General features: G+C 49.7%; 1 protein-coding gene and 1 pseudogene across 5 annotated transcripts in view; one reads left to right on the forward strand and one right to left on the reverse strand.

Moving 5' to 3' along the window:
• Positions 1-19,774, reverse strand: part of GALNT18 (polypeptide N-acetylgalactosaminyltransferase 18) — a 355,103-nt gene that overhangs the window by 252,323 nt on the left and 83,006 nt on the right. The window lies entirely within an intron of this gene.
• On the forward strand, positions 10,289-19,636 carry LOC309807963 (dihydrofolate reductase-like; annotated as a pseudogene). Its single transcript has 4 exons — positions 10,289-10,366; positions 14,659-14,899; positions 18,586-18,700; positions 18,909-19,636. The product of its transcript is annotated as a dihydrofolate reductase-like (transcript).

Consider the following 19,774-nt stretch of genomic DNA (forward strand, 5'->3'; position numbering starts at 1 on the left):
CCAATGTTAGATATTACCAGAAACATGAAAACAGAAGGAAAGCCTGTCTGGAGTTCTGATGACCTGCAGATCCAGCTCTGCCCTCTGGCCTTGCTCCTCATTACCTGGCTCTTTGGTCCGTGCCCTGGGCTCCCCCGATCCCTTCAGGCTGACTTGTTCTCCAGTTCTTATGGACTCTGCAGGCCTCACCAGAAAGGCAAAAGTGATGCTCCGAGAGGCCAAGGGGAGTTCTGCTTGCATCTCAGGAGAAATGCCAGACAGGAGAGCCACTTTTGTGAGCTCCTACTTTACCCCTGAACTGTCTAGGCCTCATTCATAATCAGAAAATGTCAGAGAAAATCCCCATGCAGAGAACCCCAAGAATTATTCAAAGCCACTTTCATCTAACGTAATTTACACCATAACTACAGTGGCTTCTGATAGCACCTTAAATGAGGGGAACTGATTACTGGCTCAGACAGGCCCTCTGGGAGGACCAACCAGCACTCCCTCAGCCGGGGAAGCCCAGACACTTCTCCATAGGGTCCCAGGGCAGCCTGAGCCACCCAGGCAGCTGCAACTGTTCCTGTGGTACTGATGGCCTGATAGCGACTTCTCCACCATAACCCCTGTTATAGGAGGCTCAAGATCAGCTGACTCAAGAGTCCACCATCAAGAACACTTTCTTGAGGTCCTAGAAAAGGCAAGGACCAGAGAACAGGGACATAGGTGGTTGAAAAGTGGGGAAAACCCTAGAGCCACCATCAGCCACCCCCAGGAGAGATGGCTGCTCACCCTCCTGACCTGAGAAGGGAGGTTCCAGGACTCTTTTGTTACAAGAGTCCTCCTTCTGAGGTGCTCCCCTCCTCATTCCAAAGAATAGTCAGCAGATCAGACACACATCATCCCTGCCCTGCAAACTCTATGCCCACTGCTGCACCCTCAAGAGAGGGCTGCCCATCTCTGAAGCCTCACAGTTGGACCTACGTCCCTACCACTCTTTCAACACAACTTCCAGTGGCCAGTCAGGGCATCTGGATGAAGACAGAGATGGAGCCAGGCTGGAGGGTCCTCCCATCAGAAGGGAGTAGGGGATGAGAGTCTCTGCTGATTTTTTGCAGTTGTTTTTGACCCACGGCCCCAGCTCATGGCACAGACAAGAGGCATATCCACAGAAACACACAGTCCACTGCCAGGCTCAAAAAGCAAACAGAAGACCTCCCGATTGGTCCATGCCACACGCTAAGCTCCTCAGGACGGCCGCAGGAAAGCTCAGAGCTGCTAGGATCCTGATACAAGCCACCGGGGCTTCATTCTTTTCAGGATGTTGAAAAACAAAAACAAAATAGACAGCCCACTGCACCTGTGGAACTCAGGTCTCTAACAGTCTCAGAGTGACGGCTCCTCTACTGAAAAGGACACTTGGCCATTGGCACACAGCTAGCAGTGTTCCATCTGCACCTCGCGTCTGGGCATCCTAGAGCATGCGTTTGCCACGCGGACAGCACGGGTTAGACTCACTTCCTTCCAAATCTAGGTTCTGCAGCCTCGCCACACTCACGCTGAAATATCGACAGAGCTGTCAAATCCTAAACTTCTTTCCTCATCCTCAGATTAGGCAGATGAGATTAGAGTAAGAGACAATGCTCAATGCCATCCACCGAGAGTTCAGACAAAAGTTCTTTATAAACTGCTTGCCAAGAGAGTAGCAATTTATGTGCACTTTCTTACACAAGCCCTGTCATTATGTACACAAGGTAAATTCCAACTGAGTGAAGGTCTACGAGCACTGCTTCTGGAGCCAGGAGTCCTGCCTTCTGTACTCAGTTTTACCACCAACATATTCTATGAACCTGAGAAAGTCATTTCACTTTCTTGTGAATAACAATCATCAGAATAGGTACTCGACTCCCTCCATATATATTATCACCTTTAATAAAACAACCCTGTAAGGCAGGTCTTATTATCACCCCCATTTCACAGATAAGGAAACTGAGGCTTATGGAAGTTAAGTAGCTTGCCCCAAGTACAGAAGAAGCTGGAGGTCTTCAAAGCCAAAAAGTCTGGTTTCAAAGCTGACATTGTTAACTACCTTAAACACTGCCTGCCTGGGAAAGTTAGTGGGTGAGCCAGGATGCATGGCTGTAAACAACAGCAACAGCACTGGCTGATTCAAGCAGAAAAGGAATTAGCAAAGGACATTGGGCGACTCATGGAATTGCCAGGAGAGCTAGAGGACCAGGTTCTTGGTAATGCCAGCAAGTACATCACCCCAAGTCTTGCTTCAGTAGAGGACCACCCGCCAGCACTGCCCATACTGCTGACAATGGGTGCTGCTACCCACACTGCAGCCTCCAAGGCCCTGAGAACTTGAAGCTCCTGGCGCTCCAGCCATTGCTAGCCAGCCACCAGCTCTTGACTCAAAGCCTGGGAAGGCACATCTTAATGATGTAAGCCAAGCCATGGGCCTGGGCCTAGATCAAGGGAGGCCAGGAAATCACTTCTCTTGTAGGAGGCTGCCCTGATCGGTCTCTGTTCCCACCAAGACTCAAAAGTAGGGAATTCCTCAAACATACGAAGTGAGTTCAGAAGCTGGGTAGTCCAAAATGACAAATGTCCAACATATGAGGAAATTGGACAATGAATTCTGTAAGGTTCTTTTCAGTAGCTTGGGTCCATTTAATTTGACAAGCACATTGCAGTGGAGTGTATTATAATTCCCATTTATTAGCCCATCGTCTGTATACAAATATTAAACACTGTTATTAATTGCCTTTGCCTTGCAGTGCCTCTTCCATCCTATGGGAGAAAACTTCTCCACTGACACTGGGTTTGAACAGTAACTGGCTTTGACCAACGGGATATGATATAAACTCTACCCTAGCAGAAGCTCTGGGAGCCATCGCATGGAAGACTTGCTTTTTTTTTCCTCTTCCAGGAAAATGGCATGTCCCAAACGGAGGTTGTTCCTCCAGCCTATGCCTCAGAACGGGAAGAATTTAGCAGAGCCCTATAGCCACCACAGTTGACCCACACAGCCTCCAACATTAATAAGAGCAAGAAATAAATGTTACTTGTTATAAGTCATTGATCGGGGTGGGGGGTTGTTTGCTATAACAAAACGGTCTGATACATGTATACTGAGAATCACCCACACCACTGCCTACTAAACAAAGGGAATACACAAATAAATAGGGCCCAGTCCCTGCGTTCATGGCACCTCTCTGTGACATGCTCACGTCACAGCTGGCACAGAGAGTGGAAATGTTTCAAAGGAGGCATAAACACAATCCCTAGGGAACACTAGGAAAGAAGACAGAGATTCTGCCTGGGGCTTCCAAGAAGGCTTCCTAAGGGATGTGAAACTTGAACTGGATCTTGAAGGTAAAGGCCAATGTTAGCAGAGGAGAGAGGAGGGAATTCCATGCAAGTAGGAAAATTCAGAAATACAAGAAAAAATATATATGTATGCAAGAATAAATTTTGGTGTTGCCGGAGTATAGGCAGTTGAGGAGGAGGAGTGGTGGGAAAAACAGCCAAAGAGAGAAGCAGATTTCAAATGCCCTAGAATGCCGTGCCAACAGGTTTGAACCTCATACTCAAGACAACGGGAATGATCAAAAGTTTGCAGCAAATCTATATTTTAGAAATATCACCCTAGAATTGGCAGAGTGGAGGATGAGTGAGAAGCAGAGAACACAGCGAATAAGAAGACTGTTAGATCAAAACCAGTTCCCAGGGCTTCCCTGGTGGCGCGGTGGTTGAGAGTCCGCCTGCCGATGCAGGGGACACAGGTTCGTGCCCCAGTCCGGGAGGATCCCACATGCCGTGGAGAGGCTGGGCCCATGAGCCATGGCCGCTGATCCTGCGCGTCCGGAGCCTGTGCTCCGCAACGGGAGAGGCCACAACAGTGAGAGGCCCGCGTACCACAAAAAAAAGAAAAAAAGAAAAAAAAAAAAACAGTTCCCGAACTGGAACAGTGATGTTGAGAACAAAAAAGTTCACAAAGCATTTCAGAGTTCATCAGTAAGACTTAGTTGGATGAGAGATGAGGCAGGAAAGATCGAGAGATGGCACAGAATGTGATGGCATGGATTTAATAATCACTGAATGGAGGGTGGAGTTATTCATGGATATGGGAGAAGCAGAAAGGGGAGAAGGCATGGGAAAAGCTGATGATTTGGCATTGAACACAGCACATGTGAGCTGTCTCTGGGACAAACCCACGGAGGTATCTATCTGGTTGGTAGCTGGAAGAGATGGAAGAAATTCCCACCTGCTTGGAGTCGAGGAAGGGTTTGGAAAAAGCTCCAGAGATAGTGTTGACATTTGCATTAAGGCCACTAGGTGTTCACTAAACCAACAGATTGTTGGAAGAGGGGAAGAGAACAGCATTCCAGGGCTAAGACTAAGGATGGAACCCCTAGACTAAGGATGGAAGAAGAATCATCTGCTTCTGCTTCCACTGTGGCTTTTCTCTGAATAAAGAAAAAGAAAACCTAGCACAGAACCTGTATTTCACTCTCTGAGGCATTCTCAGATCAAATGTCCCTTACTGGTCTGCTGCTGGGCTGGAGGGGGGCAGGGGTTTCTTGCTATGCCTGCAGATAATTTGTTGGCCTTGCAAATCTCTGGTCTGATGCAGTCAAGTCATTCCAGGATGAAAAAGGGACAATAATTATTATCCTTATGTGGTTCTGCAATTAACAGATTTCTCCTAAGTAAATGTCCGCATGAGTTTCATTCAATGGAACTGTAAACAGAAGCCCACAAGCATTGCCACCACTACCGCAGTTTACCAATGAGAGGTACCAGGCCATGAGCAATGGAATGTTTAAACTCCTTCAAGATTTTATATATATATATACACATTTTAAAAAAAATCTTAAGTCTAAATGTATTTATAAAACCAGGTTTCATTTTCTCTGTTTTGCTTTCTCAAGCAGAGTTTTCTGGGCCTAACAAATCCCCCCCCACCGCCAATCTTGCATGACCCCATCAAGCCAGGCATCTGTAATAGGCTGTCTCCTATTTACTGCCTGATGGACACTAATTACTATCTATTTGCTTTAATTGTGAGTGGTAGAAGCCTGTCAAACTCAGGCACCCTGGCCGAAGACAGACAGAAGAGTCCCTATAGTTGCCCCGGCCCAAAACACTGACATCTCTAGATGCCAGGCAGGCAGGTGGCTGAGTATTTCTTGGGCACTTTCTACATGCTGGACATGGTGCTAAGCACTTTATCTGGGTTATTTCATTAAATCTTCATGACAACCCCATCTGGTAGATCCTATGATTACCCCTATTTTACAGAGGAGGAAACTGAGACTTAGAGAATGTTATGGAAAGCCTATAAAGAGTAAGTGTCATATGAATAGAGTGTTACAGGATAATTAGCGACTAGCCAGGGGTTCAAAGAGAGGAAGGCCACCCAAGCAAACTGAACAACATGGATGAAGCCATGGAAATGAGGAAGACTACAGCTGGCCCTTGAACAATGAGAGTTTGAACTGTGCAGGTCTACTTATACCTGGATAGTTTTCCATAGTAAATGCTACAGTACTACACGATCCATAGTTGGTTGAATCTGTGGATGTGACAGACCACAGATAGAAGGGTTATCTATAAATTACAGGTGGATTAACCTGTTGTTCAAGGGTCAGCTATACTGTGTATTTGGGGAAAGGTACAGAACAGGACGGCTAAGGCACATGGTACTTAGGTAGAATTGACTAAAAATAAATCTGGGAAGGTTAGCCAAGGCCAAATTGTGAAGGGACTCAAATTTCATGCTCAAGAATTTGGGCCTCTGACTCCAGGGACTGGACAAGTAACAAAGGAGGAAAGTGAGCAGGTGTGAGACAATAAGGAGTGGTGAGGACGGTGGCAAACTGGAAGGTACACACCCTTCAGTATGTAAAAGTATTCAAATTCTTTTTTTTTTTTTTTTGGTAAGTGTGAGCTGAATTTGGCTCTTAGAACATCAGCTTACAAACACTAATAGTGAGAAGCTGATAAGATGATTAACGAGGGAATGATATGGTTGGATCTCTTATTTTAGAGAGCTCCTCTGGCAACAGTGTGGATGACAGGCTCTGTGGGACAAGACTGAGGGCAAGAAAACCACTGGGGAAGAAGGTGCAGGAAAGCAGCAAGAGATGATGCCAGGTAGGGCCCGGGTGATGGCAGTAGGGGGAAAAAGTAATGGATCTGAGAAGGAAGCATTAAGGAGAGAGAAACTGGCAGGACTTGAAAGCAATCAGGATGTAGGGGAGGAACAGTATGGGGGCTTCAAATACAATACCCAGGTTTGTGGTACAGACCACAGGGCAAAGACTTTGTTAAACCCAGGGGGTAAGGGAGAAGAAGATAATGAGAGTTATTTTAGACAAGCTGATGGGCAAAGCTTTGACATTTCTGCTACCAAGCGAGGCCCACAGGGCTGATACGGGTCTTGGTCAAGACGCCTTGCTATCTCCATGGCTGAATAGCTGATGGGCCCACCCAAGATGTGCTCTTCAGCTACTGCAGAGGACAACCTCTGCTTTATTACAGGGGTGACCAAAAGCTCCTGGAGGTCCTAAGACTGGTGCCTATCCCCATGCTGTGCCAGGACACCCACTGATGCATGAGGTCACCAGATACTAGGTGTGATGCTAAATTTTGTGGGGCCATGACTGGGCCACAGAGTGTCCAGATATTTAATCAAACATTATTCTGGGTGTGTCTGTGAGAGTGTTCCTGGATAAGATTAATATGGAATTTGGCAAACTGAGTAAAACGGATTGTCCTCTTCTATGTGGGTGGGTCTCATCCAATCAGTTGAAGGCCTGAATAGAGCAAAAAAGCTGACCCTCCACAAGTTATAGGAAACTCCTCCTGCATTACTGTTTGAACTGGGATATCAGTCTTTTCTTGCTTTCAGACTGGGACTGAAACATTGGCTCTTCTTGGGACAGGAGTTACTGGCTTTGGAACTGGAACTATACCAGCAGCTCTCCAGCTTGCTGACTGTAGATTTGGGGGTTTCTCAGCCTCCATAAGCATGTGAGCCAATTCCTTAGAATAAATCTCTTTATTACACACACACACACACACACACACACACACACACACACACACACACACACACACACACACACACACACACACCTGTGGTGGTTCTGGTTTTCTGACTGATAAACCATATCAAAAAGGAGCAGGCCAGAACCCTGGCCCCTTGTCATCAGAGCTGGCTGGGCCAGCACGGGCTGCATGGAGAGTTACCTGAGTCTGAATGGGTCTAGTTCTCTCATGTAGGTTGGCCAGGAGAATATAAAACAAAGACAAGAGATGGGAGCTCCCCATTTACTGAGCACCTATTATTGTATGCTAGTCACACTGCTGGTGGCTTTTCATAGAAAATTTATTTAAGCCTCACAGCAGGCCTAAGAGTTGGGCGCAAATATCCTCACTTTGTAGACAGAGAAACAAGGTTCAGGGCTTTAGCCAGTCACACAGCTGGCCTAGATGCAAATATGATTCCATCTTACTAAAGAGCTGTGTTCTCAGCACCCTCTACCCTGCCTCCCTAGCAAAGTGCCTCCTCTAGGGACGGAAGAACAACCAGGAGTGGAGGGAGGATGAATTTGACCATAGCATGCAAACTCCAGCTTGCATAGTCTAGTCCCAAAGTCCACAGGTGCCAGCCCTTCAGGGGACGAGATTGGCCAGGCATGGGCTCATGGAGGGGTGCGATTTGATGTGTGGGACATGCGTCCCACCCAGGCACTAATGAGTCATGCCAGCCTGGGATTCCTGGGGGACCTTGCAGCGCTGGAAGGAGTTCAGCCCTGCCCTCTCTCTTTGTATCTCTGTGATCCAGGGGGTCCTGGCACCAGGATGTGGTGTCCCAGAACTGGCTGGGTACCCATGGCACAGAGTCACCAGCTCTGTCTCCACTCTGTGCTGAGCAAATCAATCTAACTTATCCAGAAGGGGATTAAGCTGGGTGCTACAGATGCGGTCAGCAATCTCCTCTAACAGGTTTACCTGTTCTGACCAAACACCAACTGCACGTGTCTGTGAGCGTGTGTATGTATGAGAGACTGTTTATAGGTGTGTGCCTGTGTATGAGTGTGTATGCCTGTGTAGCTCTCCTTGGTTTTCACACTCAGTATGGATTTTTCTACAGAAATATGCCTGCATCTTCCAGAAGGTCCTCTGAGTCCAGTCCCTGGCACTGCAGGGCTCTTGGGCAGGGCAGCTGGGAGATGGGTCCAGTCCCACAGATCTACTTAAATCCCACATGAGCAGCTTTTCCTGGAGCCCAGGCCTTCCTCATTTGTCAGGAACTCCCCCCTCCTCCCGGGGGCAGACTCATTCACATGCAAAGCCCCTCACAGAAAGGCCAGGCCAGCCAGAGAGGAATATTACAGAGTTCAAGCTCGCTCTGCTTGCAGGCACCACAGGCCAATAAATCGAAGACAAGGTGCTGAGGCAAGGGATACGACTTTATTTGGAAAGCCGGCAGACTGAGAAGATGGCAGACTAAAGTCTCAAAATAACCATCTTATCGGGGTTTGCATGCCAGTTTCTTTTATAGCACAGAGAGGGGGAGGAAATAAGGAAGTAAAGTAAGAAGGCCATACGTTCTGCAAATATCCCCTGGAATGGCCAGCCTCGGGGATGGGATGTGTTAATTTCTTCTGTCTTGCAGCCATCCACAGGTGGACAGGGTCTGGATGTTTCCCTGATCAAAGGCATTTTGGTTTAACATTCAGGCAGGGGGCAGGGTTCCCCAAGGCAGGCCATTATGTATAGACAGTATCCTTTTAGTGAACAAAAGCAATGGGAAGCAAAGGTTAAAGTAAAAGAAACAGATCCAACATGTAGTCAGATTTGGCTCTTCCCTGTTACAGGAGAAGCCTGGAGAGGGCAAATTCCAGCCCTAAAATGGGCAGGGCCGGGAACTAGCTCCCCCTGCCACCTTCATATCTGCTCAATTACTTAAGGCAATTTTTAAAGGAAATGGACAAACGCCCTCCCTCCGCAGGTAACAGGAAGATAGACCCTTTCTCTCGGCTGCTGCTGCCAGGGCGGCCCTATTTCTGCCACCAGGAGATGCCTTCAAGGTGTGGACTCTCTCAGCAATATCAGGGCAATATTAACTGAATCCAAAACCAAACAGCACTCTGAACAGACATACTCAATGTGCAAATGGGCAAGACAGGCCCATAAGCTTTGCTATCCGGGGTGCCTTTTGCAGTTTACCCTTCTGGAAGCCAACCTGCTCAAAAAAAATTGTGCTGCAGGCAACTGAGGAAGAGGAGTGGCAGGGGCTTCCCTGGTGGCACAGTGGTTGAGAGTCCACCTGCCGATGCAGGGGACACGGGTTCGTGCCCCGGTCCGGGAAGATCCCACATGCCGCGGAGCGGCTGGGCCCATGAGCCATGGCTGCTGAGCCTGCGCATCCGGAGCCTGTGCTCTGCAACGGGAGAGGCCACGACAGTGAGAGGCCCGCGTACCGCAAAAAAAAAAAAAAAAAATGTAGTGGCAGCCCATTGACCATTTAGTTGTGAAGCTCTCACAGGCCGCACGGAGCTAGGATTTGAGACAGAGGTCCCGACCACCGTTCTCTGCTGCCCACCACCTGGACTAAATCACCTGTGGGGTCCTTCAGAGTTCACAACCCAAGGCCACACTGGTCAGTTGTGCCAGCCTGCAGAGAGCACGCACACGCTCTTGTCAATCAACACTGCAAACAACATTGCAATCAACGTTGCATCACCCAACATTGCTGGGTGCTGACTGGAAGCTCAGCCTGGGGCTGCCAACTCCCAGTTCCTGGGAAAGCCCTGAGGAGATGAAGCAGAGTTGGAGGGGGCAGAGCCGGGGATGGGAAGCCGAGGGGCGGGAGCCTAAGAGGGCCTCTGGGGCCTCGAGGAGGTGAGGGCGTGGCCAAGTCACTCACCGAGGACGGCACATGATGCCCAGGTCCATTCTGAGCTGGGCACGCTCTGAGGACGTGACTCCAGCCAGCTGCAGCCCTTGCCCAGGGCCATCGCTGTACCTCTCACGCCTCCTGAACACAGGCACTGGGGCAGAAAGAGAAAACACTACACATAGATTTATCTCAAATATGTACAAACCCACTGCTGCCTTCAGCAAAGACTAGGGAGGCTGGAAGCCAATCGTGGTTTCTAATAAACAACTGAGGCATTACGGCGTATGGGCTTTAAGAAAATCCTGCAGAAAGCCCCATCCAGAGGCCTCTCAGAGCCCTTCCCAGCAACATGTGGGAGGGGCTTGGGAATCATCCAGCTGCACCATGCCTGCCCAGCCCCCCTCCTGCCCCCTCACCCCTCCTGCCCTGCAGGAAGAAGCTCTGGCTGGCCTGTGCGTGCCTGTACAGGAGCATCCACCCTGCACGCACATCCCTGCTGCTCACTCTCCATTTGCACCCTCTCAAGAGTCCACTCTTCGCTCTTCCCTGCCAGGCTCTGTTCCCTGGAAGGAGGCTCCTGCCTATAGCATCACCCAGCCTCCCTCGGTAGGGCTCAGCCAATGGGAGGCATGGCAGAAAATCAGAGCCTAAGAGGAGAATGGTGGGGGGACCCATCTCTGGCAGTAGCCATGTCCTTCTGTGACTATCGCTCCTGCCAGGCTGCATCACTTCCAAGACTCAGGCTCTCTCCTACCTTGGTAACATTATTTCTTCCCTTGTTCCACCAGCCCTAGGTGTGGCAGAGCTTCCTCGCATTTTGAGTCTCTGGACACCGCACCATTCTTGACCTTTAACTCCATCCTTACCTCTTCGTTAAGGCCTCTCTATGTGAAACAATGGGGAAGTCGTGATTTGTGCCACTTCCCTTCTGATAGGTATGAAAGTACATGTCTATATGATGCACGTGTGTGTGTGAGTGTGGGTACAGGCAGGCTATATACACGTTCAGCCCTGTGCGTGCATCCCGACACATGCACATGACTCAGCTTTTCCCTGAACTTCCAAGGCTGACAGAAGGAAACCATCTGTGGGTGTCCATCTCTATATCCCAGAATTCCCTGTACCTACTCCCATCCTGATGCCGTTTTGAAATGTTTAGTCCAGGTCTCTGCCTGACCCTACTCGACGGTAAACTCCTTGAGCGCAAGGAAAGAAGGGGGAGTGGGAGACAGCAGGAAGGAGGAAGGGAGACGAAAGGAGAGAGGAGCAGAAGAAAAAGCTGACCATCATGCATTGAATACCTGCTATGGAGCCATTTCTCTATTCTAAAGACCATGTAGATATCAGTCTCATTTTACAAGTGGGAAGCCAGGGCTCAAAGGTCAGGGGTAACAATTCAAAAACCACACAGCTAACGAGCAGTGGAGAATCATTCAACCGCAGGTGAGTGCAGGCCCTGCCCCATCCCAGCCTACCGTGCTGTTTTGTTGTCCCCCCACCAGGACCATAGTTACAGCCAAATAGTAGGTGCTCAATCAATGCTTGTAAAACTGAACTGAATCTGAGAAGGAAATCCAATGGCATGCTTAAGTCCAAAGAGAACGCTCACAGTCCTGGAGAGGGCCAACCTGCTCAAGGCCTGAGCTCAGGTCATCTTGAACAACACACAGATGGCGTCGGTGGCTGCAGTCCTACAGAAAACACCAGGGCTTCCCCGGAGCTGCTTCGAGGCTGGTCCTTAGTCAAAGCCAGGGTGTTGGTAAGTTGCCAGACAAGGGCTTTCTGATGGTCAGATACATGGTTGAGAATCAGAGCATCCGGAGAATTGAGCTGCTAACATATCCCTCAGCCTACCCTCTGAGCAAGGCTGGGGTGGGAACTCAACGGCAGATAATTTGCAGACAGTCTATATCACTGATAGAAACTGAAATGCCAGGTAACTAAGTAGACAGCAATGAGGCTGTTTAATAATTATAATAATAATGATAACTAGACATCCTCTGAAGGTCAGATGGCTCAAAGTTTGGGATCTGTTCAAGGGCCAAAGTGGGGCCTGGGAACACCTGCTCCATCATAGTGACCAGATGTCATCCTGGTCCCTTGTCTACCCCTGCTACTCCCCAGCCATTAGTTAACTTCTAGGCCCCTAAAAATCTTGCGGTTGTCTGGCCTCAGAAGTACCTGCCTATCTTGCCAAAACTAGCAAGAGCTGCTGCTGAGCTGCCCGAGGAAGAAGCTCCCTCTTCACAGCAGCCCTAAAGTGTGATATATAGTGAATAGAGGAAAAACTGAGGCTAGGCCAATTTGCCAGCAGTCACACAGCTGGCAAGTGATGGAATGGGATTCAAACCCAGGTCTGCCCTGTTCCAAATCCTGCCATCTTTGCCACACCCAATGATGCCAATGCCGTCCAATCCCACTCAAATGCCACAGTGCTCCTTATCCCCAAAGTAGAAGCATGTAGGTCTCCCTAAGGAGCCACTGGGAGGGAGGTGACAGTGGCTCAGAGGCAGACACGGAACATCTCCAGATCGGCAGAGCCGGCCCCCACGGAACTGAGTCAGGGCTCACTGTGGGCACCCTGATCTCTCCGCGATGCCAGCTCTCCACAACAGCTATTTATAAACCTCATTTGTACAAACAGGACAGCATATTCTGGCTTTTTTCCGGCACTTTAAATAACTAAGTTATGGATGATGGAAACAGAATGGAAATGTTATCCAATCCCAGGTTTGCCCGGGCGCATGTCTATATATCCGATAGCTTCTCCTGCTGCCACTTCTAATAGACTCCTTTCCTCTCTGCCTCATTATCTCCTGCTCTCCTTTGTGCTCCTAAACAAAGGCAAGGTGGGCCCACAGCCAGGGCTTGCTTACCCCCAACCTGGCAGAGGGAGCAGCCATGCTCCCAGGCCCCTCAGGACATGACAGTACAAAGACCTAACATGGATTGAGCCCTTACTAGGTGCCAGCACTGTACGTTGTCTCATTCAATCCTCATCATTCCCCATGCTATGACCCCTATTTTACAGATAAGGAAACAGGCTTAGAGAGGTCAAGCAGCTTGCCCAAGGTCACACAGCTGGAACGTGATGAAGCCGAGACGCAAACTGGGGCAACCTGACCCTGGCATCCAGGCCTTTGACTATAGCCAGTTGGTTTGGGCCCCTGGCCACAGCTAGTCAACCCTAACAAACCCCAGTGGTGATCCCTAACACCAAGGTAATGGCTCCCAAGGGAGGCCAATATTCAAAGAGGCAGAGGATGACCATGGGATCTCCCAGGGCCCTCTGCAAGGCAAATCTGGAGGCACTGAGCCCATGGCAGGTGTAATATGAAAGGAGAGCTCTGACCAGCCATTTGGTCTCACCCTTACCCTTAGTAATGGTTTTCAATCGTTCATTTAGTGAGTCATTCAACAAACATTTGCGGAATATCTACTCCATGCCAGACCCGGTGCTGGGTGCCGCTGATGCAAAGGTAAAGATGACACAGTGTTGTCCTCAAGATGCTCAGCCAGACAGGAAGACAGATGAGAACGTGGTGGCCGAGTCAAAGGCACCCACACGCCCAACGAGGTGCAGAACTATCCCTGCCCAAGACGTGCAATTGCCATCCTACTGCCATTCCGCATGACTTGAAAACTTCCATCTTTTCCCCAATCCATCTTCTTTTCCCCTGGCATTTCCCTTGTTTTTTTTGTTTGTTTGTTTTTTGCGGTACGCGGGCCTCTCACTGTTGCGGCCTCTCCCGTTGCAGAGCACAGGCTCCAGACGCGCAGGCCCAGCGGCCATGGCTCACGGGCCCAGCTGCTCCGCAGCATGTGGGATTCTCCCGGACCGGGGCACGAACCCGTGTCCCCTGCACCGGCAGGCGGACTCCCAACCACTGCGCCATCAGGGAAGCCCCCTTGTTTTAATTAGTAGACAAATAGAACCTGTGCAATCCTTGCCGGCTTCTTGATGAGTTCTCCATGCTGTGCTTACAAATGCAACTGCAGACAGATTGCTCCTGCCACCTATCCAGGGAGATATGCTGGTGGCCTTTAAATGTTTGATTCTGTTGATGCTCCTTATGCAGCAGGGCCACATAATGAGTCTGCCCAAATCTTCTTCAGTGTGGGAGGAAAACAGCTCAATGCAGTGGAGACAACATGGGGTGGGGAGCCAGCAGGCCTGGTTCGGGTCCTGGCTTTGCCATTGTCTTCTGAGGGACCCCAGGCAAGGCTGTTAACTTCTCTGAACCTCCATTTCCTTATCTTTAAATAGAGGAGATTGGATGAGGCACTCCACCAGGTCCCTTCCAAAGTCCCAGAGAGCATCACTGTGGCTCTCAGCCCACAGCCCGGTGCTTTCTATATAACACAAAAGAATGTGTGAAGAATTCTGTTGGTGAGGCAGACCCTGGCCCCAGCAGCTGGAGACTTGGGCACTCTGGTACCTGGATAAAAGCATGAGATTCTGAGCGGGCAGACCTGGGCACTCCTGGTTCTGCCACAGAGCAGCTCTGGAACACTGGGCGAGTCAGTGAACTTAAAGGAGCCTCAGTTTACTCATCGGTAATATGATGACAACAATACTTTCTTCGTTGGGTTGATGTGAAAATTCATTTGAAATAATGTGATTGTTGGCATATGGCAAAGCTCTGGGGGCAGTCTCCTGAGCCATTTTTTTCTGTGTTGCCTCTGTTGTCCTACGGGGCCAAGTTCCGATGTCCTAGGGCTGACCCCTTGTTCCCCTGGGCCCCAATTTCCAGGGCTGGGCCCTGAGCCAGTGCAACTCCTCAGGGAGCAGACCCCTGCTCTGCCCCAGCCGGATGGCTAGGCCCAGCTGCCACTGGCCGGACCTTCTGAGCTCCCACAGAAGGTCCTGCGAGGTCCGCCTGGCCAACTGGTACGCAGTTACTTCCTCCTTGGAAGTGCGGGTACTGCCTACTGGTAGATGTGTTCCAGACCTCTTCTGCCACCTCGGTGACCCAGGCCCACCCAACCTGACCCGTGAGTGCATTTCCTGCCTGGCCCACTTCTTCACTCTGTTTCTACCCTGGGGACCATGTACCATGCTGGGCTCTGCCCTGCTCCCTGCTCACTCAGAAACATGCGTTTCTGCCCATTCCCTCACTTCCTGCAACTGCTTCTGGAGTGCCCAGAAGCGTCACATGAAATCACCAGGAAGGCCTTTACCATGTGGAGAGTACAGTCCCTCCCCAAGGAGCTCCAAGCCCCTCACCCACATCCTGTCCAAACACATACACAGAAACCTCATGGGTTGGTCCAAGCAAGCTGGTCTTTCAATCTCCATTCCCTCTCCAACTATTCTGGACTATTCTTTGAAGGAGTCTGTACAGGGAAAGACCTGAATTATCAAGACCTTGGGCTAGATTGGGCCCATGGAAAAGACCGCCCAGCAATAAGAATAAGAAAAGGTTTCATTTATGGAGTTCCAGGCACTTTATATATATTACCTTGTTGAACTTGACCCAACAACTCAGTGACACAGGTACTGCTCTCACCTTTATTTTACCGAAGACAATCAGACCGGTTAGCAAAGTTCCCAAGATCGTAACACCACTAGGTACCAGGCCAGGCTGTCCAGCAGGGTCTGCCCCAAGGCCCAGTGCTAAGCCACGTTGCTGTCCCACCTCCCAAGGGAGGCAAGGCAGGCTAACCTGGCAGGGCGGGGAGAAGAGGAAGGGGAGCACAGCTTCCCTTCCTTTGTCTTCCATCATCACTCAAGACCTGATTGGACACTGATGTTCTGGTCTCTGCTAATTCCTGCCTTCCCTACATCAGGTTCTTCCTCTATAGCTCTTTTGTCGAGAAAACCAGCCAAGACCTTCAGCAATTCCAAACCTTGGAAAGGAAGATTGAGACAAAGGGAAAAGTCCCCTGGTTCCCTGCATGCCACTTAGATAGATCACAGCTAGAGAGATTCTCCAAAGACAAGGCTTTACAGAGTTTGCTAATGGGGTTCAGCAAAACGATGTTTTGCTTCATACATGGTGGTCACACATAGGGCTTCTTTCACCACCACTGTGGCTTGTTCAATTCCTTCAAGGCAGAACTGTGTGTCAGGAAAGAACAGGGCTTGGCCAAAGCCAGTCAGCATCATTACCTAAACTTCTTTACTTTCCTGGAATGCATGCGAAGCCCATGCCCCCTGGATCTCCCAGGTCGTCTCATGCAGTTACATTCACTCTCTACAGTGAAGGCTCGCTATGGGTCAGGCATTGTTGTAAGTGCTTCATCAATATTAACTCAGCCAATCGTTCTAACGACTCCGGGGGAATAGGTGCTACTATTAGTCCTATTCCAAAAATAAGGAAACTGAGGACAGAGAGGTTGTATAACTTGCCCAAGGTCACACAGCTAGTAAGGGGCAGAGCTGTGATTCAAACCCAGACAGTCCAGTGCCACAGTCTGTATGTTTAACCACTGTGCTACCCCAGTCTGCATTTGCTAGGGATCATTCCATACACAAACAAAGGCAGATATATCATTATACATTTATAACACTTTTTAAATGGATTGCCAAGTCAGAGAAAAAAAATCCCTTCTCTAACCATGTTTCTTAGGAGAGAGTTTAGAAATTGTGGTCACCCAGAGACAGGTGATCACGTTTTTAAGGGGAAAACATTTTGTAGGTCTGCATGGTGTCTAGACAGAAAGCTGAAGAGAAAGGATTTGTCCATGTGCATCTCCAGGGCTGCCCAGGGAAGAGGAGCATGATTTGAGGTGACAGCTCCTACTGATTAGTCAGAAATAGCCCAGCCGTGGAGGAGAGCCAGGCACGAGGCTGGCCAGGGCTGGAAGAAAGAGCTTTTAAAGCAATGCTGCCCAAAACCGAGTTCTTGGACTTCCTGCATCAGGGTCACCTGAGGATTTTGTTACAAACACAGATTCAAAACCTTACCCCAGACCCACGAATGGGAATCTCTGGGGAGGGAAGGAGGAAGGAATGGGAGGGGTTATAACCCCCAACGCTGAATCTATAACAAGACCCCCGGGGGTTCTGATGACAGGGAAGTTTGGAATCCTCTGCTGTAAAACCTGACGTCTCTCTTTGCCGTAAGTGTCTGTGCCCCATGCATCCTCGGGAAATACGACTGGGCCACCAGAATAAACCATGCCCTACAGCCCAGCCCCAGATACACGGTGGAGTATGATCTGATACTGATATAATATATTAACCTCAATCATAAGCGCCACTGATTATTGGCATTTACTGCATGCCAGACGCTGCCAGTGCTTTCCCAATCTTATTTGGGCTCATTCTCATCACAGCCTTGTGCCGTAGTTGTGGTCAACCTTGATTCGCTGATGATGAAATTAAGGCTTAGAGAGTCTGGGTGACTAGCTCAGGGCTACACAAAAAGCAAGCAGTGGAGATGGAATTCAAACCCATTCTGTCACTTTGACTGTTCTGGCTCTGAGCACAAGGTCAGTGCTGCAAGCAGGCCACCCTCTGCCATCACCCCCAGGGCCACACTGGGGCTGGGAAGGCCACCGGGTGAGGAAGCTGCTTTCCCAGATGCACATCCATTTCAGCCGATCCCCCAGGGGCATCTGTCCCCCTATTTTTGACACCAGCCAACGTGCTGGGCCAATACCAGCTCCATTAGGCCCGAGTCTGCAGGACGGGAGAGGCCAGGGTGTCATCACCTGAGGCAAACACCTTGATGCTGGAAAAAACAAGCCTGAGGCCCCAGAGCCTGAGAGGCTCCTCTGGGGACCTCACACAGCTTGCCTTCTGCTCATGGAATGGTGTCCGCTGACCTGAGGGGGAATCCTCACTTCCGAGATGTGTGCCTCAGGAAGGCTGCTCAGCCTTTCTGCAAATCTATAAATGGTGACGATGACCACGGCCTCACTGGGTGTCTGGGAGGATTAAAGTTGACCATATGGAAGAGGTGCTTTCCTGGCCCCTGGACTACACACTGTAGGTGCTCAGACCTCCCCCGCTTTCTCCTCCTGTTGCCTTCTTTAATTTCTTGGTATCATCCCCATCTGGACAACGCTGCCAGATCTCCTACCCCAGCCCTCAGGACAGAAATTCCAAGAACCTGGGGACTCCTTTGCTGGCAGGGGTACCCCACATCCGCCCACCCTCCCACCGTCAGAGCTCTGGAGGCCCTCAGCCTTCCTGTTTACTCAGCCCAGGATGTAGGCTTCCCAGCGGCAGGGCCGTAACTGTCTTGCTCTGTGCTCTTTCCCTGGGCTAGGAGAGTGCCCGGCAGGGAGTAGGTGCTCAGTTCATGCTGAATGAATGAATTCAATCATCTGACAAAAGGGAACTGTGCATCGGCTCTGCGCAGGGCCCAGTGCTGATAACAAACCCATCTGGAGCTTGTGCTTCTGCCCTCACATCTGACATCCAGGCTCCCTCTCAAGGGCTCCAGACTGATGGAAGGTGCCTTCCTACCCACCGTGCTCCTCTTGCCCCGAAGTGCGGCTAAGTCAGCAGTGGAGCCTCACTCTTCCTCTCCCTTCCCTTTTGTCCTGGGGACAAACCTCCCCGAGAGAGATGCTCAGACCATGGCCTCCTGGAACTTGCCATGTAGGCCCAGGGTTGGAGCTAAACCCAGAGGCCTCTCCTGAGGAGGAAGCAAGTAGCCGTCTCTTGGTCTGGCCACCCCTCCAGAGAGCTGTCCTGACACATTCTTACTGCTCACACCCTCCTACAGGAAAATCCACTTTCAAGACAGGAAGAGACACAGGCCTGAGCCAGAGAAGCCTCACGCTCACCTCTCAGAAGGCCCCAGGAGGACCCAGCTCCAACAGTGGAAACACCAAGCAGTCGTGAGGTTGGATTGCTAGGAGCACAGAGGGAAGCTGTCCACAGGGAAGCCTGAGAAGGGTTCCAGGACCCCTGGCTGCCCACCAGTGAACTAATGGATCCATCTCAACTACTTCAGTTTATTTACTGATCATTAAAGACTCTCTTCAAACGCTGGAAGAAGAAAAATTTCATGCCAAGCTGGTGGGTAATCCCCGTGTTGGTGTGACGTGCTAGCTCGGAAGTATTTTCTGCTGCTGTCGTGGTTCATCCGCTAAACTGCATTGTTGCTGGGTCCCAGAACACGGACATAGGCAAGAACAGGGACCTGCCCTGGCCCCAGCTCAGGAAAGAATACAGGTATTTCCAAAGATTGACCACAACCTCTTCAGTAGAAGGCAAACAGAATTTGGTGCTTATGGGCAGGAAAACCTGTTCTCCATTCCAGAGAAGATCGACCTTTAAAGGACACAATTAATATAGTTCTCAGTAGAGAACTCAAGGAACCTCCACAGGGAGCTCATTTTCTTGCCAAAAGTCTGGATGATGCCTTAAAACTTATTGAGCAATCAGAATTAACAAATAAAGTGGACATGGTTTGGATAGTGGGACGCAGTTCATAAGGAAGCCATGAGCAGGCCAGGCCATCTTAGACTATTTGTGACAAGGATCATGCAGGAATTTGAAAGTGACACAATTTTTCCAGAAATTGATTTGGAAAAATACAAACTTCTGCCAGATATCCAGGTGTTCCTTCTGATGTCCAGGAGGAGAAACGCATTAAGTACAAAGTTGAAGTAAATGAAAAGAACAATTAATGTGAAAGTGTTTTCTGATCTATTTCAAGCCTCCTCCTGCCCCCCCAAAATTACGTATTTTTTGTTGTAGAGACTTTTGTTGACTTTAGATCTATGGATAATTATTTCTAAGCAAAGTACTTTTATTTCCCATTAATTTTAACTAGACTGTATCAGATACCATTTGTGAAACATTTCTTTGCTGTAACTGCCTGAATGCCCATCAAGAGTCAAGAATAGGTGACCAGCACCTGCCTAGGGTAGAACATCTACCAAGACAGCCCAAAGTGGGAGAGTCCC

The sequence above is a fragment of the Mesoplodon mirus genome, assembly GCF_964341445.2.
Source record: "Mesoplodon mirus genome assembly, chromosome: 7".
NCBI lineage: Eukaryota > Metazoa > Chordata > Mammalia > Artiodactyla > Ziphiidae > Mesoplodon > Mesoplodon mirus.